The sequence below is a fragment of the Mus musculus genome, chromosome 3 (assembly GCF_000001635.26).
Source record: "Mus musculus strain C57BL/6J chromosome 3, GRCm38.p6 C57BL/6J".
NCBI lineage: Eukaryota > Metazoa > Chordata > Mammalia > Rodentia > Muridae > Mus > Mus musculus.
Window position 1 is genome coordinate 135,050,393 of NC_000069.6, and position 27,374 is coordinate 135,077,766.

Sequence of the window (27,374 nt, forward strand, 5' to 3'; positions counted from 1 at the left end):
ATAAGGCTGTTTGATGTTTTCTATCCACTGTGACTAACGTGGGCAGGAGAAAGGGCTCACAGCCTGGGTGGTCATTGGCGGCTTGGTGGAGCTGGCCATAAGAGGTTGAAGGTGCTCCAGCAGAGCTCTTGAGAAAGAGCTAGTAAGTTTTTAAAGTTACATACAACAGGAGGGGGCATATTATCTGTGACTAACTGAAGACCCCTAGGGAAGGCCCCTGGGAGTCCATGGGGGTGACCCTAGCTGAAACTCCTAGCAGCAGGGAGTGATATGGAGACTGAAGTGCCCATCTCCTGAAGCCAGGCAGGACTTCCAGTGGAGGAAGGGACATTAACCCTTCCACAAAAAACTTGGATCCAAAATTTACCCTGCCTATAAGATGTGCAGGGGTAAAAATGGAGCAGAGTTTGGGGGAGTAGCCAATCAAGAACTGTCCCAACTTGAAACCCATCCCATGGGAGAGGGCCAACCCCTGACTCTATTAATGATACTCTGCTATCTATGCTTGCTGACAGGAGCCTAGCATAACTTTCTCCCCAGAGGCTCCACCCAACAGCAGATGGAAACAGATGCAAAGACCCATAAATAAACCTCACGCAGAACTTGGGGAGTCTTGTGGAAGAGTGGGGCATAGGACTGAGAGGGGTCAAGGTCACCACAAGAAGACCTACAGAGTCAACTAACCTGAGGCTATGGGGAACAGAACATGCAGGGGCTGGACCTAGGCACCCTACACGTTTGCAGCAGATGTATAGCTTGGTCTTCATGTGGGTCCCCTAACAAGTGGAGTGGGAACTGTCTTTATTCCACTGCCTGCCATTGCATCCCCTTTCCCTAACTGGAATGCCTGGTTGGGTCTCTGGGAAAGGAAGTGCTTAGTCCTGCTGGGATTAGATGTCCCAGGGCAAGGTGGTACCCAAAGGGAAGGGATAATGGAGGGTGAGATTTGTGAGGGGAGGAGAGGAATGATATAAAGTGAATTTTAAAATAAACTAATAATTTAAAAAAAAAATAAAACAAGTAAACTCTATACAGGGCCATAGTGAAAGTAAATGTCTGTGAAAGTGAATTAGATCTGGAACAACTCAAATTTCATCTAAGGTTGCTATTTGTGTGCAGAAAGTGAGTGGGAGATGGGGAGGAAAGACAGAGACAAAGAAACAGGGGAAGGCGAGAAGTAAGAGAGAGGTAGGGAGAGAAGGGAGGAAGAGAGAGCAGAGAGAGAGAGAGAAAAAACAGATCTGATAGTCTCACTATCTTAACATGGATAAGTTCTCTCTGGATCCTCTTCCTTCCTTGGATATGTTCGCAGGTGGGTATGTGTCAAACTCGATCTTGATCTAAGGGTATCACAAAGAAGTACTTTTCAGTGAGTATGTCTTAAATATGTGTTCCCAACTTCTCATCAGCAGGAGATATTCTTAACTGAATATGTAATTATAATTTGGAGCAGTGAGCTTTTCTCTAAATTGTCCAGCGTTCTAACACAATGCTGGGGAAATGTTTGCTTTTAAAGCTAAGAGACTCTCCTTTGTAGTTTTGGAAAGTTAAGATCACCAGTGATACCTAATGATTATCTAAACCTCTGCATCAAATGAATTCCTTTCCCATTTTTGTGACTAGTTCAATTTCTGCCACATTTCACAGGCTTTTCATACACTCATCCCCATCTCTTTTTCATCCTTGGATCTAATCCCATTTTCTCCAACAAGCATTTCTATTCTTGTAATAATCTCTCCTTGATTATTATCAATAAGCCTTATTATTATTATTTGTATGGTAGATGCCTGTCAAAGTACAATAGAAACATTAAATGCCTTACATATAAAAAATTCAAGACAGAGGCAGATCTTGAAGTCAGAAATCAGGAGTATAAGAGCCAGAGGCAATAGATGGCTACCTAGAAACAGTATCTTATGGACACAGCTGGTCAGCTGCACATCCACAGGCACTCACACTGTCATGGCTATGACAGCATACACAAAAGACCTGTGCAAACCCAAGCCAGGCCAACTCTCAGCATGGAGATGAGAGCTGGGCACACAGTCACTTCTGTAGTCATGGAGCTATTGGCAATACTGGGAGAGGAAGAGGCAGGCTTTTCTAAAAGTGTTATAGCCCCTGGTAATTTGGCTGCTCCAGTAGAAGACCACACATGCAAGAATATTGAGGCAGCACAAATTAGTTTTGCAGAATTAAAAAATAAGAAGATACAAAGTTAGATGGGTAGGGAAAGAGAGGTAGATCTGGGAAAAGTTGGGGGACAGAGGTAAATATGATTAGAACATGTTGTGAATACTCAATAAATATTTTAATTAATTCAATTTTATATATGAAAACAAAATATACTAAGTATTAACTATTTTCAACAAAGATTGGGGGGTGGTCTTCAAATTGGGTGTTTAGAATTTTAGAGAATCCCAGTAACCACTCCATTGCTCAGTAGGTGTGTCTAATCACCTGCTCGATGACAATCTTCTAAACTTGGGAGGAGCATCCCCTAAGTCAGCCACTAATCAGATCTGTTTTCCTACTGCCAACAGTTTATACTGTGACATTTCCTAATGATAATTGCTTTGTAAGACGGGAATTGCCTTGGTGCTAAAACATGTTTGCTAAAAGAAAACAGGCAAAAAAGGTACCTGGCAATGCCATGAACTCCAAAGCTCTTTAACAAACAATGTCTTGTACAGGTGAGATGCTTTGGCCATAATCAAAATCCCCTCTGACATTTTTCAAAGTCAAGGCCAATCTGTTCAAAGGTCAAGGCCAATCTGTTCAAAATGGCAATATTTTCAGTGCAATAGAAAGAAGACTTCTGAAAGTCATGTCTAAGCTGCAGGACACAGTCATCTTAGCTTAGGACTCCTCATCTGGGAAAAAAAACAGGAATATTTTAGACACAGACTAACTTCTAGGATGACAAAGAACTTTGGCCCTTTGACCATACTGTTGGCCTGAAAATTGCCAGGTGGTCCAATTCAGAGCCATCAGAGCCAGTCTATAAAACCACATATGTGGGTTTTGAATTCATGCATTGTAAAGCTGGAATGATGCTAAGCTGAATATCCCAAGGGTTCTCTGTCAGATCACTCACAGTGTGTAGAAAGACAACACAACAGAACAAACCCACAGTAGACAAGAGATAAGCTGGAGAATTAGAGCAAAAAAGTGATCATTGTAAACCCATAGTACTTCCAAAGATGATCCTGCCCGCTGGAAATAACCACACACGCTTCAGTTAGTTCCCACAAGCTAAAAATACACTTTTTAATGGGACAATATTTTATCACATTTATTCAATGTGTGTGTGTGTATGTGTGGGAGTGTGTGTGCCATGGGGAACCTATGAACAACTTATGGAATACAAAGTGGGTTACAAACGTGTGGGTTACAAAGATCAACTCATGCTGTTAAGCTTTGTGACAAGTGTCTTCACACACTGAGTCATCTCACCAGACTTCAATGAAATGATGTGTATGTAGTTCATACAACTTTGTTCAAGTGAAATCAGAATTAAATTTTTAGGTCAAGTCTTAAAGACTTCTTTTTAAATTTTTGCTTTACTTTTTAGATTTTTCACATAAATATAAAATCTATCTCGATTGTATTCACCCCAGCTCTTCCTCTGAACTTATACAGCATGCTCTTCTCTCAAATTCTCTCTCTGTTTCTCTCCCAGCACCAACCCATCCAAATTCTTCTACTTGCATGGGTATTGGTGTGGGACAAGCCACTAGAGCAATGGTTCTTAACCTGTGGGTTGTGACTCCTTTGAGGGTTGAGTGACCCTTTCACAAGGGTGGCCTAAGACCATAATAAAATACAGATAGTTATGAAGTAGCAAATGAAATAATTTTATGGTTGGAGAAGGTGATCACCACAACATAAGGAACTATATTAAAGGGTCACAGCATTAGGAAGGTGGAGAGCCACTGCCTTAGGGCATCAGCAGCCTGATTGAGGCAGAAATTGTACAGATAAATAAAATTGCTGTGAGTTCATGAGTTCAATAGCTCATAACATGAGCTATGCTATATCCAGAAGGCAGCATTCCACAGCATTCCGCACTGTCTTCCGGCTCTTATATTCATTCCAACTCCTGTTCATCAATATTCTCTGAGCCCCAAGGCTGAGAGTTCTTATAGGTGTCCCACTTAGTGGGAGCAGGCAATCTACTCTTCTTGGCACTTCAACAAACTATGAGTCTCTTCATTTACCACCACCTACTACAAAAAGAAGCTTCTCTGGTCGAGATTCAGGGCAACCTGGGTCTGTGGGTATAAACATAACATTTAGAAAGCAACTTGACAGCATGACCAATGAGAAAAAAAATAATAGCAGGTTCTATCCTAGGACTTACGACCACCACAGTCCCAGCCATGAACGTTTAACCATTATCCACCCACAGAGTAGACCTCCTTTGAAACTCCCTTTTATTCTTTTCATTATATTTTAATTTAACTTCCAATGTACTGGGTTTCCATTGTGTGTGTGTGTGTGTGTGTGTGTGTGTGTGTGTGTGTGTGTGTGTGTATCTTTAGTAGCCTTAGTCTTGTTTAACCTACACACCACCCCTCCTTTCCCTATCATGATTCTGTCTCCACTTAAGTTTCTTTTAAAGTTTTTATTGATTCTTCATGAATTTCACATCGTGAACCCCAATCCTGCTCATCTCCCTGTCCCCTAATATCTACCCTTCACTCTTGCGACCTCCATCTGCCAAAATAAAACACAGAAACAACAACAACGAAATAATTTCAGCATGGATGCTGTAGTATGTCACAGTGTGTCCCACAGTATATCCCTCTGTCCACACATCTTCACTTATAATGAATTGTTGGTCTGGTTCTAGATCTCTGGCTTCTGTGACACCATCAATATTAAATCCTTATTGGGAGTCCTCCCAGTTATCCTGTTGTTGCCCTGTGTCAAGCAGATGCTGCAGCTTTGGATGATCAGAACTGGACCTTTCAAACATCCCAGCCATTCACAGATGATAAAGGTTTTAGAGTGAGTCAGCTCTGGACCATGATCTGGGTCTGAGCAGTAGCTGAGCTGGTCATCCTATACTCACCCTCATTCACACCACTGGGGTAAACTTCCTAGCACTGCTAGGCCACCCACTACTGCCATGAGGAGGCAGGGTCAGATCTCCTGCTCTCATGCCTTCTGGGCAGCTCACCCACATTTGTGCCTCCCCAATCAATTTCACTGTATTGTGGCAGTGGGCTGCAAGGGGGTGGGCCAGCTCCCCAACTCTCACACCATTGGGACTAGCTAATCTGTGCCTTTGCTGGAGGGCCTACTCTGCCTTTCTTCTCTCACATCATTTTCTACATATCTCCTGTTCCTATTAAGGAATCTTCGTCTCCTATCTCTGATATTCCCTTTCTGTCTTCATGACCTCTATAGACACACCCTGTTAAGTATATAAATATAAAGTTCACATCTAGGATCCACATAAGGGAGAATATCATTTGTCTTTCTAGGCCTGGATTATCTCATTTAGTATATTTTCCTATTCCATCCAGTTTGTTTGTTTGGTGGTGGTGGTGGTGGTGGTGGTGGTGGTTTTTTTTTGTTTGTTTGTTTGTTTGTTTGTTTGTTTGTTTTTTGGTTTTTTCGAGACAGGGTTTCTCTGTATAGCCCTGGCTGTCCTGGAGCTCACTTTGTAGACCAGGCTGGCCTCGAACTCAGAAATCTGCCTGCCTCTGCCTCCCGAGTGCTGGAATTAAAGGCGTGCGCCACCACACCCGGCCCCATCCAGTTTTGAAAAAAAAATCTTTCTTTGTAACTGAAATTCTACTATGTATATGTACTACATAATAGTGCTTTAAAGAATCAGTGTTGATCCAGGCACCTTCCCTGCCAGAGGAGAGGTGTCTGCCCCACCTAGGAGGGCTTTGCCAGAGCACATGGGGGAGCCATCTTGGTTCCTGGATCCCTCAGAGATTAGTCTGTGCAGGTGAGAGTGTGGACTACAGAAGCTACACAGCTTCTAGGACAGGTGAAAGGGACACAGCTTCTGGGACAGACCCCATTTCGGACTCCAGACATCGGGGCACCTTCCCTGCCAGAGGAAAGGTGTCTGCCTGGCCCAGGAGGGCTTTGCCAGAGCACCTGGGGGAGCCATCTCTGGTCCTGGATCTCTCAGAGGCTTATCTGCGCAGGGAAGAGTGCAGACTAAAGAAGCTACACAGCTTCTGAAACAGGCAGAATTGACACAGCTTCTGGGAAAGGCCTTGTTTTGGGCCTTCATCTTCTGCCAGGAGGCAGGTTCCGAAGGCCAGATATCTGTGCACCTTCCCTGCAAGAGGAGAGCTTGCCTGCAGAGAGTACCCTGACCACTGAGACTCAAGAGAAATCTAAACTCCCAGGTCTGCTGACAGAGGATAACAGAATCTCAGGAGGAACCAGCTCCAACCAGAGACAACTATAACAACTAATGACAGAGATTACCAAATGGCGAAAGGCAAACATAAGAATCTTACTAACGCCGGGTATGGTGGCACATGCCTTTAATCCCAGCACTCAGGAGGCAGAGGCAGGCAAATTTCTGAGTTTGAGGCCAGCCTGGTCTACACAGTGAGTTCCAGGACAGCCAGGGCTATACAGAGAAGTATAAGTCCAAGGATCTAGCAGTTACTCAGTCTCACGCAGCAAGCAGGCGAAGGAGCAAGAGCAAGAGCTAGACTCCCTTCTTCCAATGTCCTTATATTGTCTCCAGCAAAAGGTGTAGCCCAGATTAAAGGTGTGTTCCACCACACCTTTAATCCCAGATGAAAGGCATAGCCCAGATTAAAGGTGTGTTCCTTAACTCGGAGATTCAATCTTCTGGAATCCATAGCCACTATGGCTCAAGATCTTCAAACCAAGATCCAGATAAGGATCTCCAAGCCTCCAGATAAGGGTCACTGGTGAGCCTTCCAATTCCGGATTGTAGTTCATTCCAAATATAGTCAAGTTGACAACCAGGAATAGCCACTACAATCCACCCCTTGTCAACTTGACACAAATAATATCTCATGTTCACATGAAACAATAACAAGGTTGTAAATACGCCTAACATGATATAACTATCCCTCGTACAATCGCAAACGCATTAGTAAATTTACAATGGGCATTCATATTACTTTACCCTGTCTCAAAAAAACCAAAAGAAAAAAGAATCTTACTAACAGAAACCAAGACCACTCACCATCATCAGAACCCAGTACTCTCACCTCAGCTAGTCCTGAATACCACCAACACACCTGGATTTAAAAGCATATCTCATGATGATGGTAGAGGACATCAAGAAGGACTTTAATAACTCACTTAAAGAAATGCAGGAGAACACTGATAAAGAGGTAGAAGTCTTAAAGAAAAACAGGAAAACACAACCAAACAGGTAGAAGTTCTTAAAGAAAAACAGGAAAACACATTCAAAGAGGTGAAAAACCATACAAGACCTAAAAAGGGAAGTAGACACAATAAAGAAAACCCAAAGTGAGATAACACTGGAGATTGAAACCGTAAGAAAGAAATATGGAACCATAGATGTGAGTATCAGCAACAGAATACAAGAGATGGAAGAGAGAATCTCAGGTGCAGAAGATTCCATAGAGAACATCAGCACAACAATCAAAGAAAATGGAAAATGCAAAAAGATCCTAACTCAAACCATCCAGGTAAAGCAGGACACAATGAGAAGACCAAACCTACAGATAAGAGGAGTAGATGAGAATGAAGATTATCAACTCAAAGGGCCAGCAAATATCTTCAACAAAATTAGAGAAGAAAACTTCCCAAACCTAAAGAAAGAGATGCCCATGAACATACAAGAAGCCTACAGAACTCCAAATAGACTGGACCAGAAAAGATACTCCTCCTGACACATAATAATCAGAACAACAAATGCACTGAATAAACATAGAATATTAAAAAGAATTAAGGAAAAAGGTCAAGTAACATATAAAGGCAGGCCTATCAGAATTACACCAGACTTTTCACCAGAGACTATGAAAGCCAGAAGAGCCTGGACAGATGTTATACAGACACTAAGAGAACACAATGCCAGCCCAGGCTACTATACCCAGCCAAACTTTCAATTACCATAGATGGAGAAACCAAAGTATTCCATGACAAAACTAAATTCACACAATATCTTTCCACGAATCCAGCCCTTCAAAGGATAATAACAGAAAAAAACCAATACAAGGACGGAAACCGCGCCCTAGAAAAAGCAAGAAGGTAATCTCTCAACAAACCTAAAAGAAGACAGCCACAAGAGCAGAATGCCAACTCTAACAAAAAAATAATAGGAAACAACAATTACTTTTTGTTAATATGTCTTAATAACAATGGACACAATTACCCAATAAAAAGACATAGACTAACAGACTGGCTACACAAACAGGACCCAACATTTTGCTGCTTACAGGAAACCCACCTCAGGGAAAAAGACAGATACTACCTAAGAGTTAAAGGCTGGAAAACAATTTTCCAAGCAAACACTCTGAAGAAACAAGCTGAGGTAGCCATTCTAATATTGAATAAAATAGACTCCCAACCCAAAGTTATCAAAAAAGACAAGGAGGGGCACTTCATTGTCATCAAAGGTAAAATTCTCCAAGAGGAACTCTCAATTCTGAATATCTATGCTCCAAATGCAAGGGCATTAAAGAAACTAGTAGAGCTCAAAGGACACATTGCACCTCACACAATAATAGTGGGAGATGTCAACACCCCACTCTCAGCAATGGTCAGATAGTGGAAAGAGAAACTAAACATGGACACAGTGAAACTAACATAAGTTATGAAACATACGGATTTAACAGATATCTACAGAACATTTTATCCTAAAACAAAAGGATATAACTTAGTCTCAGCACCTCATGGTTCCTTCTCCAAAATTGACCATATAATTGGTCACAAAACAGTCCTCAACAGATATAAAAATGTTGAAATTGTCCATGCATCCTCTCAGATCACCATGGACTAAGGCTGATCTTCAATAACAACATAAGTAATAGAAAGCCAACATTCACATGAAAACTGAAAAACACACTCCTCGATGATACCTTGGTCAAGGGAGGAATAAGAAAGAAATTAAAAACTTTTTAGAGTTTAATGAAAATGAAGCCACAACATACCCAAACCTATGGGACACAATGAAAGCATTTCTAAGAGGGAAACTCATAGCTCTGAGTGCCTCCAAAAAGAAACTAGAGAGCACACACTAGCAGCTTGACAACACACCTAAAAGCTCTAGAACAAAAGGAAGCAAATTCACCCAAGATGAGTAGACGGCAGGAAATAATCAAACTCAGGAGCAAAATCAACCAAGTGGAAACAAGAAGAACTACTCAAAGAATCAACCAAGTGAGGAGCTGGTTCTTTGAGAAAATCAACAAGATAGATTAAACCCTTAGCTAGACTCACTATAGGGCACAGGGACAGCATCCTAATTAACAAAATCAAAAATGAAAAGGGAGACATAACAACAGATCCTGAAGAAATCCAAAACACCATCAGATCCTTCTACAAAAGGCTATACTCAACAAAACTGGAAAACCTGGATGAAATAGACAAATTTCAAGACAGATACCAGGTACCAAAGTTAAACCAGGATCAGATTAATAACCTAAACTGTACTATATCCCCTTAAAAAAAAATAGAAGCAATCATTAATAGTCTCGCAACCAAAAAAAAACCCAGGACCAGATGGGTTTAGTGCAGAGTTCTATCAGACCTTCAAAGAAGATCTAATTGTAGTTCTTCTCAAACTATTCCACAAAATAGAAACAGAAGGTACTCTACACAATTCATACTATGAAGCCACAATTACTCTGATACCTAAACCACAGAAATACCCAACAAAGAAAGAGAAATTCAGACCAATTTCCCTTATGAATATCGATACAAAAATACTCAATAAAATTCTTGCTAACCGAATCCAAGAACACATCGAAACATTCATCCATCTTGACCAAGTAGGTTTCATTCCAGGGATGCAGGGATGGTTTAATATACAGAAATCCATCAACATAATCCACTATATAAACAATCTCAAAGACAAAGACCACATGATCATCTTACTAGATGCTGAGAAAGCATTTGACACAATCCAACACCCATTCAGGATAAAAGTCTTGGAAAGGTCAGGAATTCAAGGCCCATACCTAAACATGATAAAATCAATCTAAGCAAACCAGTAGCCAACATCAAAGTAAATGGTGAGAAACTGGAAGCAATCCCATTAAAATCAGGGACTAGACAAGGCTGCCCACTTTCTCCATACCTATTCAACATAGTACTTGAAGTCCTAGTCACAGCAATTCGACAACAAAAGGAGATCAAAGGGATACAAATTGGAAAGGAAGAAGTCAAAATATCACTTTTTGCAGATGATGTGATAGTATATATAAGTGACCCTAAAAATTCCACCAGAGAACTTCTAGACCTGATAAACAGCTTTCATGAACTAGCTGGATATAAAATTAACTCAACAAGTCAATGGCCTTTCTCTACACAAAGTATAAACAGGCTGAGAAAGAAATTAGGGAAACAACACCCTTCACAATAGTCACAAATAATATAAAATACCTTGGTGTGACTCTAACTAATGAAGTGAAAGATCTGTATGATAAGAACTTCAAGTCTCTGAAGAAAGAAATCAAAGAAGATCTCAGAAGGTGAAAAGATCTCTCATGCTCATGAATTGGCAGGATCAATATAGTAAAAATGGCTATCTTGCCAAAAGCAATCTACAGATTCAATGCAACCCCCATCAAAATTCCAATTCAATTCTTCAATGAATTAGAAAGGGCAATTTGAAAATTCATCTGGAATAACAAAAAAACCTAGGATAGCAAAAACTCTTCTCAAGGATAAAAGAACCTCCGGTGGAATCACCATGCCTGACCTAAAGCTGTACTACAGAGCAATTGTGATAAAAACTTCATGGTACTGCTATAACAACAGACAAGTAGATCAATGCAATAGAATTGAAGACCCAGAAATGAACCCACACACCTATGGTCACTTGAACTTTGACAAGGGAGCTAAAACCACCCAGTAGAAAAAAGAAAGCATTTTCAACAAGTGGTGCTGGTACAACTGGCAGTTATCATGTAGAAGAATGTGAATTGATCCATTCCTATCTCCTGTACTAAGGTCAAATTTAAGTGGATCAAGGAACTCCACATAAAACCAGAGACACTGAAACTTATAGAGGAGAAAGTGGGGGAAAGCCTCAAAGATATGGGCACAGGGGAAATATTCCTGAATAGAACAGCAATGGCTTGTGCTGTAAGATCGAGAATTGACAAATGGGACCTCATGAAACTGCAAAGCTTTTGCAAGGCAAAAGACACCGTCAATAAGACAAAAAGGCCACCAACAGATTGGGAAAGGATCTTTACCTATCCTAAATCAGAGAGGGGACTAATATTCAATATATATAAAGAATTCAAGAAGGTGGACTCCAGAAAATCAAATAACCCCATTAAAAATGTGGCTCAGAGCTAAACAAAGAATTCTTACCTGAGGAATACCGAATGGCTGAGAAGCACCTGAAAAAATGTTCAGCATCCTTAATCATCAGGGAAATGCAAATCAAAACAACCCTGAGATTCTACCTCACTCCAGTCAGAATGGCTAAGATCAAAAATTCAGGTGACAGCAGATGCTGGCGAGGATGTGGAGAAAGAGGAACACTCCTCCATTGTTGGTAGGATTGAAAGCTGGTACAACCACTCTGGAAATCAGTCTGGCAGTTCCTCCGAAAATTGGGCATAGTACTACCAGAGGATCCTGCAATACCTCTCCTGGGCATATATCCAGAAGATGTTCCAACTGGTAAGAAAGACACATACTCCACTATGTTCATAGCAGCTTTATTTATAATAGCCAGAAGCTGGAAAGAACCCAGATGCCCCTCAACAGAGGAATGGATACAGAAAATGTGGAACATTTCCACAATGGAGTACTACTCAGCTATTAGAAACAATTAATTTATGAAATTCCTAGGCAAATGGATGGGCCTGGATGGCATCATCCTGAGTGAGGTAACCCAATCACAAAAGAACTCACATGATATGTACTCATTGATAAGTGGATATTAGCCCAGAAACTTAGAATATCCAAGATACATGATACAAGTTGCAAAACACATGAAACTCAAGAAGAACGAAAACCAAAGTGTGGACACTTTGGCCCTTCTTAGAATTGGGAGCAATACACCCATGGAAGGAGTTACAGAGACAAAGTTTGGATCTGAAAGGAAAGGATGGACCATCTAGAGACTGCCGCACCCAGGGATCCATCCCATAATCAGCCTTCAAACGCTGACACCATTGCATATGCCAGCAAGATTTTGCTGAAAGGACCCTTATACAGTCTTGTGAGGCTATGCCGGTGCCTGGCAAACACAGAAGTGGATGTTCATAGTCAGCTATTGGATGGCACACAGGGCCCCCAATGGAGGAGCTAGAGAAAGTACCCAAGGAGCTAAAGGTGTCCCTATTGGCAACCCTATAGTTGGAACAACAATATGAACTAACCATTACCCCCAGAGCTTGTGTCCCTAGCTGCATATGTAGCAGAAGATGGCCTAGTCGGCCATCATTAGGAGGAGAGCCCCTTGATCTTGAGAAGAGTATATGCCCCAGTACAGGGGAATGTCAGGGCCAGGAAGTGGGAGTGGATGGGAACTTCTGGGATAGCATTTGATATGTAAATGAAGAAAATACCTAATTTTTAAAAAAAAAGATTCAGTCTCTGTTGATATATGACACTCTTAGTAGTATACACAAATCTAGACAGGTCTAAACATTGAGGTTTAACTGGGAAGTTGTAATGTAATCCTGTAATAAGCATACATTTTTTCACTACCATGATCCATGCAAGCATCTCTTGCCTTTTTAGATAAAGTATTATAAAACATTACAGTGGTGGGACATGTATGCTTTCCCTGTCACATATTCCACCATGTTACTTTCCTATTGCTGTGATAAACAACATAGCTAAGGCAACTTAGAAAGTGTTTATCTGGCTTACAGTTTCAGGGGGTTAGAGTCTATCATGGTAGAGTGAAGGCATCATGGCAGGAACAGCTAGGACCTCACGTCTTGATCTGCAAGTTGAGACAAAGAAGCATACTGGGAACAGTACAAGTCTTTTGAAACCTCAAAGACCTCCACCATTGACACACCTCCTAATCCTTCCCAAATACTTCTATTAACTGGGGTTCAAGTATTCAAAAGTTAGTCTACAGGGGCCATTCTCATTAGAACCACAACACACAATTGCCAGTTTATAGTAAAGATGCTTTATTTAGGAGTGTTATTGTTACTGTTGTTGTTGTTGTTGTTGTTGTTGTTGTTGTTGTTGTTGTTGTTGTTGTTGTTGTTTGAGATAGGGTCTCATATTGTACATGTCAGCTTCAAGCTTGTAGTGAGAATTTTGGTTTCTTTTAAAAACAAAAAAATGTTATGTGAATATAATTTTGTTTTGATCCCAGATGTGGGATATGGGGCTGCTTCAAATTGCTCACAGCAGCTGACTGATTTGCCTCATGCTATAGCAAGGGCATAATTTTGCCAGCTGAAGATAGTTCATGTTTAGAATTCTGGAAACTCTTGAGAGAGTATAAAAATGCCAGAGGCCAGAGAGGCTACTGCTTCTGCTTTGTTTGTTTGATGTATGTTTGTTGGTTGCTGGCTGCCAATGATGAAGATCAAACTTGCCCTAAGGAACTTGATACCTTTAACAGTCAGGAAGTAGAATAACAAAGTCAACACCCCTTTTGCCCTCTAACCTTCTGTCTCTCCTACCTAGAGTTAGGGGGTTAAAAGGGATAGGAATGGTGTGGGGAGGTAGGATCAAGAACCCAATAAACTAGCCAAAAGTCCAGTTACACAAACGTAAGAAAGATGTTACATTTCTGACTTTCCGGGGTTGGGGATTTAGCTCAGTGGTAAAGTGCTTGCCTAGCAAGCCCAAGGCCCTGGGTTCGGTCCTCAGCTCCGGAAAAAAGAAAAAAAAGAAAAAAAAAGAAAAAAAAAGAAAGAAAAAAAATAAAAAAAAAGAAAAAAAAAGAAAAAAAAAGAAGAAAAAAAAAAGAAAAAGAAAAAAGAAAAAAAAAAAACATTTCTGACTTTCCTGCCTCTATCTCTCCAGTAATGGGAATACAGGCATGTACTATTGTGCCCAGTTTATGTGATGCCTAGGAACAGACTCAGGACCTCATATGTACAAGGCAAGTACTCTGTCAACTGAGCAACAACCTGAATTTTTCAAAAAAAAATCCCTTTTAACTTTTGAAATAAACTATCAGTTCTCTCTTTTGTTGATATGATAGTCTAAAATGTAATATAAAATTATTTTAAGTTAGTGAAATAGTATAGAGTGGTAAGTTCCAACTGCCTCCCCTCTCAAAATGGTATAGTCACACAGAAACTTTAGAAAATAGCTTTTAGGTTTTTTTTCAACATAAATGTCTTGGCAGAAACAAGACATGAAATAAAATCATCCTAGAATAGGATGGTTCCAAGACCAAGGATGAGTGTTCTTATAACAGGAGCACACAAAGAATAAGGCTCATGAAGCTATAGACAGATACTGGGGTGACACACTTATAAGTCAAGGATTGCTGACCACCAGTAGTTGCTGAGAAGCACAGGGGCAGGGGGGAGGAAGAGGCAATGGGAAATCCTTCCTTTGAGGCTTCAGAGGGACCTTAACCTTTTGCACATATTCTGCTTACAGACTTGAAAAATCTAGAGCAGTTATTCTCAGCCTTCCTAATGCTGTGACACTTTGTATGGTTCCTCGTGTGGTGGTCAACCTCAACCATAAAATTATCTCATTTCTGCTTCATAACTGTGATTTTGCTCCTATCATGAATCGTAGTGTAAATATCCTGATATACAGGACATCTGATATGTGACTCCTGTGAGAGGGGTTGTTCAGCCCCCAGTGGAGTCTTTACCCTCAGTTTAAGAACCACTTCTCTAGAGCAATAGAACCCAGTCCTATCACCTTAAGCCATCAACTGCATAGTGATTTGCTATGATAACCATAGAGAAGTGCTGCACATAAACAATATTTCCTTCCTCTAATGAATCTCAATGTGCCTTTGTAGACCTCCTTGTGATTGTAAAGGTTAGGTTTTCATACTATTCTTAGGAAACCTAACTTCACACATATTTGTGGGTGTGAAAGCTTCTGAGAGCTTTGACTTGTTTTTCCCTCAATGATTTTTTTTAAACTAAATCCTTTCCCTGTGAGAGTGTGATTTTATGCTGTTAGGCTATACTTTTCAACTGTTTGTTCTAACTGGTTTTCTCTAGCTTTATTTTGAACAAAATGTCCTCTAAATGTCAATGTACACTCTCAGGCAGAAAATGCTTATTACATCTTTTAGTCAATAATTTATAAACAATTTCTTTTTCTGCTTCATATCTGGTTTGTTTAGGTTTCTGGGGGGGGGGGTTATCAGCTCTCTTTTCTGCACTAGCATCCCCATGACTTCTTTACTGATAACAAAGAAGACTAGAAACAGTGTTGCAAGAACATTACAGTAATACCATTGTAGCTCCATTGTTTTGGGTTTTGGAATATCTGGTTTTGAAAGAAATTAATAATCTGAGTAACATGGATTTGTTTTTTATTTCCTCCAATACTTAACAATGTGTTTTTAATAAATAATAGTTACCTAATAAATGTTTATTAGGATTCTTCGATTAATAGAGAGGTAGTTGCAGCTTCACATTCAGTGGTTGGGCAGTTCCTTCCCACCACACCATGTCTGCTGTGGACCGCACTGACAGAAACATCATGAATAAAGCTAGACAACATTTAAGACTCTTTCTCCAGACCAAAGTCAACAAGGTAAACCATCGTGCCAAGTAGCATTTCCCAGCACTTAGGTTCTTTTACATGTATAATAATCCCATGCCAATGACTGATAATAGAGTTCCCTAAGCTAGCATTTATAAAAGGATTTCAACGGTAGAGTCTAAAAGGAATGTATATAAGAAGTTGTGTATACTCTTGAGGGGATTCCAACATTCCAACAGATCAGAATCTCAGAAGGATTTTTTTGTCTAAAAACGGCTCAGAACTTCCAAGTATTATGCTCTGAAATGCATATGCATAGTACATATATTGAAGACATTTTTAATTACTGTAATAAAAGCAAGTGCTGCATTACTTAATGATATATTCTTAACATTCTATCAGTACCCTAAATTTACCTTGTTGATAGATGATATCCTGTTGTGAAACTGATGTCAGGATCAGAATTAATGTTTCATGTGTTTCCAGTCTCATGGTGATAAATGTAGGCTTTCTGTAAATATAGATAGAAGTTTGATTTGGTCATCATAGCTAAAGTTACGTTACAGCCTATAGATGGTTGGCTCCTAGATTCAGAAGTTACATCTCTCCTTTTCTGTCATCCCACTCACATACCAACACAGCTGGTCCTCAACCTGACAAGTTAGCATAGGAGCAAACAAGGATCTACAAGGAGAATTTGAAAGTTTTCCTTGCTTTTTCTATTTTAGGGAATTATTTGAGGAATATTGGTCTTCTCTTTGAAAGTCTAGTAGAATTGTGATGTGTCCGTTTGGACCTGGGCATTTGATCTTGTTTTGTTTTGTTTTGTTTTGTTTTGTTTGTTTTGTTTTGTTTTGTTTTGTTAGAAGATTTTTTATTGTTACTTCTTCATCATTGGTTGTTATGGATCTATTTAAATTATTTACTTCATCCTCATTCAATTGTGGTAAGTCATATGTATCTATAGATTAATCTGTTCCCTTTAAATTTTCCAGTTTAGTAGAGTGTATGTATTTAAAGTATGACTTTATGATCCTCTGAATTTCCTCAGTCTCCATTGTAATGTTTTCCTTTACATCTTTGCTTTTATTATTTCTGCAACTTCTCTCTTTCTTTTAGTTAATCTGGTTCAAATCTTATCAATCTTGTTAATCCTTCCAAACAATGAAGTCTTAATTTCATAGACTTTTGAGACAGTTTCTCTGTGTAACCCTGGCTGCTCTGGAACACACTATGGAACTGGCCTTGAACTGGCTGCCCTTGAACTCAGAGATCTGTCTGCCTCTGCCTTCCAAGTGCTGGGATTAAAGGTGTGCACCATCTCCATCCAGCTTACGTACATTTCTTTTTTTTTTTTTCTGTTCTATTTGATTAATTTTAGCCATCACTTTTGTTATCTTTTCCTGTTTAGTTTTTTTTTTAATGTTGCTTGTGTTCTTTTGTTTCCAAGAACTTTGGGCAAGTTATTAATATGAGATCTCTCCAGATTTTTTTTTGCCTAGGTACTTAGTACTATAAAAGTTCCTCTTAGGACTATCTTCTTTTATCTACTAAGAAAGAAATGTCTGAGAAACAGGTTCTTTTAGCGTTCAACACCAGAACTAAGTGTGGTGGTACACACCTTTAATCCCAGCACTTGAGAAGCAAAGTCTAATAAATCTCTTTGAGTTCAAGGTCACCCTGATCTACATAGTGATTTTCAGGACAGCCAGGGCCACACAATAAGACCCTGTCTCAAAATTAACATATTCAACATTTTCAGCCATCAGGCAAATGCAAATTAATACAACTTTGAGATTTCATCTCTACCCAGTCAGAATGGCCAAGATCAAAGAAACAAATGACAACAGATGCTAACACATATGTGAGGAAAGAGGTAACATATATTCCATGTTAATGGATGTGCAAATTGTTGTGCCACCATGAACAGTAGTGGAGTGGTTCCTCAAAAAGCTGAAAACAGATCTACCATGTGATCCAGCTATGCCGTTCTTGGACTTAGAGCCAAAAGACTCTGTATCTTACTACAGAGATACTTGCTCATCCAGGTTCATTGGCAATCTATTCACAAGAGTCAAAAAGTGGAAGCAACCTAGATGCCCATCAGTTTATGAATTGATAGTGGAAATATGGTACATTACACCATGGAAATATTACTCAGCTCTTATGGAATTCACAGCTAAATGTGTGAAGATATAAACAATCATCCTGAGTAGGATAACCCAGACCCAGAAAGACAAATATCACTTGTTTTTACTCATTTCCAGATGTTAGCTTTGAATCTAAAAGGATTTAGTGAGGGATCATCAGAGAGGACCTTTCAAGGGAGAGAAGATAAAACACCATGGTATAGAGGGTTAAAGGTTAATAATCAAACAGGAAGAGTTAAATTGGGGTGGAAGATGAGAGGACAAGCTAGAGGAATGTCTTAGTCTGTTCTAGTGCTGTGAAGAGACACCCTGACCAAGACAACTCCTAAAAGAAAGCATGTAATTGGAGGCTTGCTTATAGTTTCAGATTTAGTCCATTATTATCACGGCAGGGAGCATGGTGGCGCATGGTACTGGAGCAGCAACTGAGAGCTGCAGGCCAAGAGAAAGAGACTGACCTGGCATGAGATTTTAAAACACCAAGGTGCACCCCCAGTTACACAATTCCTCCAACAAGATCACACTTACACCAGAAAGGTTATACCTTTAAACAGTTTCACTCCCAGGTTACAAGGTATTCATATATATGAGTCTATTGGGGTCATTCTTATTCAAACCCATACAAAGAGAGAATTGGGAGGAAGCTGACTAACACTAAAAGCATTTTGAAAAAAAATGTGGAAACATACTACTACAGACACTTCCTAAAATATAAACACGTATAAAAAGAAGGTTAATGGATTTACCTTACAAGGAGGAGACAGTTCCCCAGCTAGATACAACATGCAACAAGTAAAACCACCAATATCTTGATAAAGTAACCTCCTTTTAACTTTTTGGCCAAAGGAATTACATAAACCCTAGGTGTTAAAAGCTATTGCCTATACTCTTAGCTACCTTCCCGAACTTGATGGCATGACTCTTGCCATCCAATCACATCCTTGAGAACTTCTGCAAGTACTCACCTGAAAGTTTCATCTAAACTGACTAGCTTACATGGCACTTGAAGGTGCTGTGCATGCTACCAAAGAAGAAAGGTAACCATCACTCTCTCCTAGCTGTGAACCCTGCAATAACTGCTCTAGTAAGATATGCCTAGAAACTTACAAAATGGGGTGTGATTGTCACGGAAGTGACCAACCATTTTCTGATTGGATCTAAGGTTCACTCCATGACATGGAATCATATCTGGCACTTTTAAATAGGCCAATAACACGTGGACTATTTAATAGGTAATAGTCCCTAAGGGAGGACCCAATACTATTGCCTCAGTAGGTGAACGCAGTATGAAAATGACTCCTAATGACTAATATCCACTTATCAGTGAGTGCATATCATGTGAGTTCTTTTGTGACTGGGTAAACTCACTAAGGATGATATCTTCCAGATCCCTCCATTTGCCTAAGAATTTCATAAATTCATTGTTTTTATAGCTGGGTAGCACTATATTGTGTAAATGTTCAACAATTTCTGTATCCATTCCTCTGTTGAGAAACTTCTGGGATCTTTCCAGCTTCTGGCTGTTATAAATAAGGCTGCTATGAACATAGTGGAGCATGTGTCGTTATTATCAGATGGAACATCATCTCTGTATATGCCCAGCATTGCTGGGTCCTCAGGTAGTACTATGTACAATCTTCTGAGGAACCTCCAAACTGATTTCCAGAGTGGTTGTACAAGCTTGCAATCCAACTAGCAATGAAGGAGTGTTCCTCTTTCTCCACATCCTTACCAGCACCTGCTGTCACCTGAATTTTTGATCTTAGCCATTCTGACTGGTGTGAGGTGGAATCTCAGGGTTGTTTTGATTTGCATTTCCCTGATGATTAAGGATGTTGAACATCTTTTAGGTGCTTCTCAGCCATTCAGTATGCCTCAGTTAAGAATTCTTTGTTTAGTTCCATTTTTTAATATGGTTATTTGTTTCTCTGGAGTATAACTTCTTGGAGTTAGTTGTACATACTGGATATTAGCCCTCTTTTGGGTATAGGATTGGTAAAGATCTTTTCCCAATCTGTTGGTTGCCATTTTGTCTTATTGACAGTGTCCCTTGCCTTACAGAAGATTTGCAGTTTTATGAGGTCCCATTTATCGATTCTTGATCTTACAGCACAAGCCATTGCTGTTCTGTTCAGGAATTTTTCCCCTATCCCCACTTTCTCCTCTATAAGTTTCAGTGTATCTAATTTTACGTGGAGATCTTTGATCCACTTAGACTTGAGCTCTGTACAAGGAGATAGGAATGGATCAATTCGCATTCTTCTACAAGATAACTGCCAGTTGAACCAGCACCATTTGTTGAAAATGCTGTCTTTTTTCCACTGGATGGTTTTAGCTCCTTTGTCAAGGATCAAGTGACCAAGGTGTGTAGGTTCATTTCTGGGTCTTCAATTCTATTCCATTGATCTACCTGTCTGTCACTGTATCAGTACCATGCAGTTTTTATCACAATTGCTATGTACTACATCCATTTCATCCAGGTTTTCCAGTTTTGTTGAGTATAGGCCTTTGTAGTAGGAACTGATGATGTTTTTTATTTCCTCAGATTCTGTTATCTCTCCCCTTTCTTTTTTTTAACAATTTTTATTAGATATTTTCTTCATTTACATTTCAAATGCTATCCCAAAAGTCCCCGATACCCTCCCCCCACCCTGCTCCCCTACCGACCCACTCCCCTTTCCTGGTCCTGGCATTCCCCTGAACTGGGGCATATAAAGTTTGCAAGACCAAGGGGCCTCTCTTCCCAATGATGGCCAACTAGACCACGTTCTGCTATATATGCAGCTAGAGACATGAGCTCTGGGGGTACTGGTTAGTTCATATAATTGTTCCTCCTATAGGGTTGCAGACCCATTCAACACCTTGGTTACTCTCTCTAGCTCCTCCACTGGGGGCCCTGTGTTCCATCCAAGAGATGACTGTGAGCATCCACTTCTGTATTTGCCAGGCACTGGCATAGCCTCACAAGAGACAGCTGTGTCAGGGTCCTGTCAGCAAAATCTTTCTGGCATATGCAATAGTATCTGGGTTTAGTGGCTGGTTATGGGATGGATCCCCAGTTGGGGCAGTCTCTGGATTGTCCATCCTTTAGTCTCAGCTCCAAACTTTGTCTCTGTAACTCCTTCCATGGTTATTTTGTTCCCTAATCTAAGGAGGATTGAAGTATCCACACTTCGGTCTGCCTTCTTCTTGATTTTCATGTTTTTTGCAAATTGTATCTTGGGTATTCTAACTTTCTAGGCTAATATCCACTTATCAGTGAGTGCATATCAAGTAAGTTCTTTTGTGATTAGGTTACCTCACTCAAGATGATATCCTCCAGATACATCCATTTGCCTAAGAATTTTATGAAGTCGTTATTTTTAATAGCTGCATAGTACTCCATTGTGTAAATGTACCACATTTTCTGTATCCATTCTTCTGCTGAGGGACATCTGGGTTCTTTCCAGCTTCTGGCTATTATAAATAAGGCTGCTATGAACATAGTGGAGCATGTGTTCCTATTACCATTTGGAACATCTTCTGGGTATATGCCCAGAAAAAGTATTGCTGGATCTTCCTGTATTACTATGTCCAATTTTCTGAGGAACCACCAGACTGATATCCAGAGTGGTTGTAGAAGCTTGCAATCCCAACAGCAATGGAGGACTGTTCCTCTTTCTCCACATCCTCGCCAGCATCTGCTGTCACCTGAAATTTTTATCTTAGCCATTTTGACTGCTGTGAGGTGGAATCTCAAGGTTGTTTTGATTTGCATTTCCCTGATGTTTAAAAATGTTGAACATTTTTTCAAGTGCTTCTCACCTTGTCAGTATTCTTCAGTAGAGAATTCTTTGTTTAGCTCTGTATGACATTTTTTAATGGGGTTATTTGAATTTCTGGAGTCCAGCTTCTTGAGTTCTGTGTATATACTACATATTAGTCCCCTATCTGATGTAGGATTGGTAAAAATCCTTTCCCAATCTGTTGGTAGCCTTTTTGTCTTATTGACAGTATCTTTTGCCTTCCAGAAGATTTGCAATTTTATGAGGTCCCATTTGTCAATTCTCGATCTTACAGAGCAAGCCATTGCTGTTCTGTTCAGGAATTTTTCCCCTGTGCCCATATCTTCTAGGCTTTTCCCCACTTTTTCCTCTGTAAGCTTCAGTGTCTCTGGTTTTATGTGGAGATCTTTGATCAACTTAGACTTGAGCTTTGTACAAGGAGATAGGAATGGATCAATTCAAATTCTTCTACATGATAACTACCAGTTGTGCCAGCACCATTTGCTGAAAATGCTGTCTTTTTTTCCACTGGATGGTTTTAGCTCCTTTGTCAAAGATCAAGTGACCATAGGTGTGTGGTTTCATTTGTGGGTCTTCAATTCTATTCCATTGATCTACCTGTCTGTCCCTGTACCAGTACTATGCAGTTTTTATCACAATTGCTCTGTAGTACAGCTTGAAGTCTGGCTAAGAGTTTATCTATCTTGTTGATTTTTCTCAAAGAACCAGCTCCTGGTTTGGTTGATTCTTTGTATAGTTCTTTTTGTTTCCACTTGGTTGATTTCAGCCCTGAGTTTGATTATTTCCTGCCTTCTACTCCTCTTGTGTGAATTTGCTTCCGTTTCTTCTAGAGCTTTTAGGTGTGTGGTCAAGTTGCTAGTGTATGCTCTCTCCAGTTACTTTTGGGGGGCACTCAGAGCTATGAGTTTTCCTCTTAGGACTGCTTTCATTGTGTCTCATAAGTGTGGGTATGTTGTGGCTTCATTTTCATTAAACTATAATTTCTTTCTTTAGTTCTTCCTTGACCAAGTTATCATTGAGTAGATTGTTGTTCAGCTTCCCCACGTGTAATGGGCTTTCTTTTATTTATGTTGTTATTGAAGATCAGCATTATTCTGTTATGATCTGATAGGGTGCATGGGATTATTTCAGTCTTCTTGTAACTGTTGAGGTCTGTTTTGTGACCAATCATATGGTCAGTTTTGGAGAAGGTATCACGTGGTGCTGAGAAGAAGGTAGATCCTTTTGTTTTAGGAAAACATTTTCTATAGATATCTTTTAAATCCATTTGTTTCATAACTTCTGTTAGTTTCACTGTGTCTCTGCTTAGTTTCTGGTTCCATGTTCTGTCCATTGGTGAGAGTGGGGTGTTGAAGTCTCCCACAATTATTGTGTGCAGTGCAATGTGTGCTTTGAGCTTTAGTAAGGTTTCTTTTATGAATGTGGGTGCCCTTTCTTTTGGAGCATATATGTTCAGAATTTAGAGTTCATCTTGGTGGATTTTATCTTTGATGAGTATGAAGTGTCCTTCCTTATCTTTTTTGATAACATTAGGTTGAAAGTCATTTTTTTTCAATATTAGAATGGTTACTCCAGCTTGTTTCTTGGGACTATTTGCTTGGAAAATTGTTTTCCAGCCTTTTTCTCTGAGGTAGTGTCAGTCTTTGTCACTGAGGTGAGTTTCCTGTATGGAGCAAAATGATTGGTCCTGCTTACATAACCTCTCTAATAGTCCCTGTCTTTTTATTGGGGAATTGAGTCCATTGATATTAAGAGATATTAAGGAAAAGTTGTTGTTGCTTCCTGTTATTTTTGTTGTTAGAATTGGAATTCTGTTCATGTGACTATCTTCTTTTAGGTTTGTTGAAAGGTTGCTTTCTTGTTTTTTCTAGGGTGTAGAGTTCCTCCTTGTATTGGAGTTTTCCCTTTATTTTCCTTTGAAGGGCTGGATTTGTGGAAAGATATTGTGTGAATTTAATTTGTCATGGAATACCTTGGTTTCTCCATCCATGGTAATTGAGAGTTTTGCTGGGTGTAGTATCCTGGGATGGCATTTGTGTTCTCTTAGGGTCTGTATGACATCTGCCCAGGATCTTCTGGCTTTCATAGTCTCTGGTGAGAAGTCTGGTGTAATTCTAATAGGTGTGCCTTTATATGTTATTTGACCCTTTTCCCTTACTGTTTTTAATATTCTTTCTTTGTTTTGTGCATTTGGTATTTTGATTATTGTGTGATGGGAGGAATTTCTTTTCTGGTCCAGACTATTTGGAGTTCTGTAGGCTTCTTGCATGTTCATGGGCATCTCTTTCTTTAGGTTAGGAATATTTTCTTCTATAATTTTGTTAAAGATGTTTACTGGCCCTTTAAGTTGGAAATCTTTACTCTCTTCTATACCTATTATCCTGAGGTTTGGTCTTCTCATTGTGGATTTCCTGGATTTTGAGGGTTAGGATCTTTTTGCATTTTGTGTTTTCTTTGACTGTTGTGTCAATGTTTTCTATGGTATCTTCTGTACCTGAGATTCTCTCTTCTATCTCTTATATTCTGATGCTTGCATCTATGACTCCTGATCTCTTTCCTAGGTATTCTATCTCTAGAGTTGTCTCACGTTGTGATTTCTTTATTATTCCTACTTCCATTTTTAGATCCTCAATTGTTTTGTTCAATTCCTTCACCTGTTTGATTGTGTTTTCCTGTAATTGTTTAAGGGATTTTTGTGTTTCCTCTTTAAGGGTTTCTACTTGTTTACCTGTGTTCTCCTGTGCTTCTTTAAGGGAGTTATTTATGTCCTTCTTAAAGTCCTCCATCATCTCATGAGAAATGACTTTAGATCCATATCTTGCTTTTCTGTTGTGATGTTGAATCCAGGACTTGCTGTGGTGGGGAAATTGGGTTCTGATGATCCCAAGTAACCTTGGTTTCTGTTGCTTCTGTTCTTAAGCTTGCCTCCTGCCATCTGATTATCTCAAGTGCTTCCTGCTCTCATTATACATAACTGGAGTCTGTCCTTCCTGTAATCCCAGTTGAGTCAGGACTCCTCAGAGCACAACTTTCTCTGTGATCCTGTGACTCCAAGATCCTGTGATCCTGAGATTATGGGTGTGTCAGAGCTCCTGGGAGTCAAGTTGCCTCTGAGACCCTGATATCCTGGTGTGACCAAGTTCCTGGGATCCTGGGCATGTTAGAGCACCCAGGAGTGGAGACTCCTCACCTCTGGGGACTGTGGGACTGTCTGCAGAGATTGCAACCCAAGATAGAGCAGCGCTAACAGGAAGGAACCTCAGTTTTCTGCTTTCTTAATGCAACCCATTTAACCTAGTAAAAAATGAAATCACCATGTAATTTGAACTTCTATTTCCCTGAAGTCTACAGATGTTGAACATTTATCATGTATTTGTTGGCTATCTGTCCATCCTTTTTTGAAGAGTGCACATTAACTCTCTTATTCATAGATGACATTATTCATTCTTCCATTTACATTTTAACTCTTCATATGTTCTAGATTTGAATGCCCTGTTAGATGATAACTAAAAAAAATATTTCCTCCCATTCTGTAGGCTTCCTCTTCACTATGGAAATTGTTGCCTTTTCTGTCTAAAAGCCTTTAATTTGATGAAATGCCATTTGTCAATCCTTGCCATTATTTCTGGTGCTATTAAAGTCCAAAGTTGTTGCCTATATCTGAAACTACTTTCCAGTATCTTCTTCTAACAGTTTCGAAGTCTCGGATCTTTTTATCAAAGCATGTAAAACATTTTGAATTAGTTTTTGTTCAGAGTAAGAAACACCTAAATTTAGTATTCTACATGTGCGTTAGCAGTCATACTTTATTTTAAACCAGAATTATTTATTAAGTAGTATAACCCTAACATCCTATAAATGGTTCTCATTTGTGAGACTCCTCTGACTTTTTATAGATATATAAACTCTTATTATTAAGGGGTTAAGATTTAAGATCCAAACTCCACATTCATCCCAGAGCTGACAAGGCCAGCATGTAGAAGAAGTCAACAGAAATGATTGGAAGCATATTCTAATGACACACTCAAGGTCTCTTGAATCTCCTATAGTCCTACAAAAATAGAATAAATGTGTCAGATCCATTTCTGCCTCAACTACACTCATTGCCTATAAAGAAGAATAATCTCCCACAGATAATGATCAATACTAACAATAACATTTGTTCAGTACTTGCCAGAGTGTGAACAAATCCTGGCATCATCAAGTGAGGTTTGTATGTTGATGGTAAAACCATTTTTTAAAAGGAAAAAGAATAGCAAAAAGAAATTAACGACATCTTTCTTAAAACCCTAAAACAAAAGAATTTGCCTGCACCTGCGACTTTTCATTTAAATGCTAATTTGTCTGCTATGAAATTTCATACTTGGTTTCCTTCCTTAACCACTCACAGACGATAGTATTTGTTTTGTGTGAGACCTTTTAAGATACATGCATTAAGCTCTTACTTTAGCCCCTCCTGTGGCAAGCACCCAGTGAACATTAAATATTTTTTTATTGAAATGAGCACTTCATTGAATGGAGTATGAGATTTCTTTTTTGGAAACACAGACACAAAGGATTCAAGCATGCATTCAGCAAACTGCAAACACCTGATCCATATGGCTCAAAGTCACAGAAGTAGAAGGTATTAATGCTCTTCATGTTTTCTAATTTTCTCCTTCAAAACAATTCAGTGAAGCCTGAGATCAGTCTGAGGCCAGCATCTCATATGTGGTGTGTGTGTGTGTGTGTGTGTGTGTGTGTGTGTGTGTGTGTGTGTGTCTGAGTTCAAGGCCAGCCTGGTCTACAGAGTGAGTTCCAAAAATCCTAAATAAATAAATAAATAAAGTGTAATTATTGTTTGAAGATAAATCCTTGATAGAAATAGCACTTGTATTCATCAAACAATTTTATTTTTCTTCTAACCACACAAATGTATTTGAAGTCTCCTTAAACATGCATTGGTGGCATACACCTGTCTTTTATCCAACATAAAGGCAGGCCAAGGCAATAGTAGCATTAGTTTAGGGCCAGTCTCAGCTACATAGAAAAACCATGTCTTGATGATGATGATGATGATGATGATGATGATGATGATGATGATGATGATGATGTCGTTGATGTCTCCTTGCATCAAACAAAATGGGGCCTTTAGCTTTATTTCTCTTTATAATTGAGTTCTGTCTTCAGTACTCAAAACCACAAATTTCTCCACACAGCCTTTCTTTCTGCTAGCTACCTGATGCAAAGACTGATTCTGAATTTGAGAGCTCTGCTGTAACTAGATTTCTGAAGTACAATGTAGAAGCTCCAACCCAACGTTTGTCTCAGCATTCCTATGAGGGAACAGACTCAACAAAGATGTGGACATGAAAAAGTAATCCTGAGTGGACTTGAGGGACAGAAAACTAAGTAGTTTAATACTCTTGGGGTGTAAACAAAAACAAGGAGGGAGCAAAAACCAATGAGATATCAAGTTTATATACTTCGGAGAGGTTTTTGACGGCAGTGTAGGAAACAGGAGAAAGGAGTGGATTAAAAACCAGGAGCTGATTGTGTTCTCGCCCATAGTTCATCTCATACACTAAGATGTACTATTTATTTATCATATTTATTGTTCATGTTATCTCCC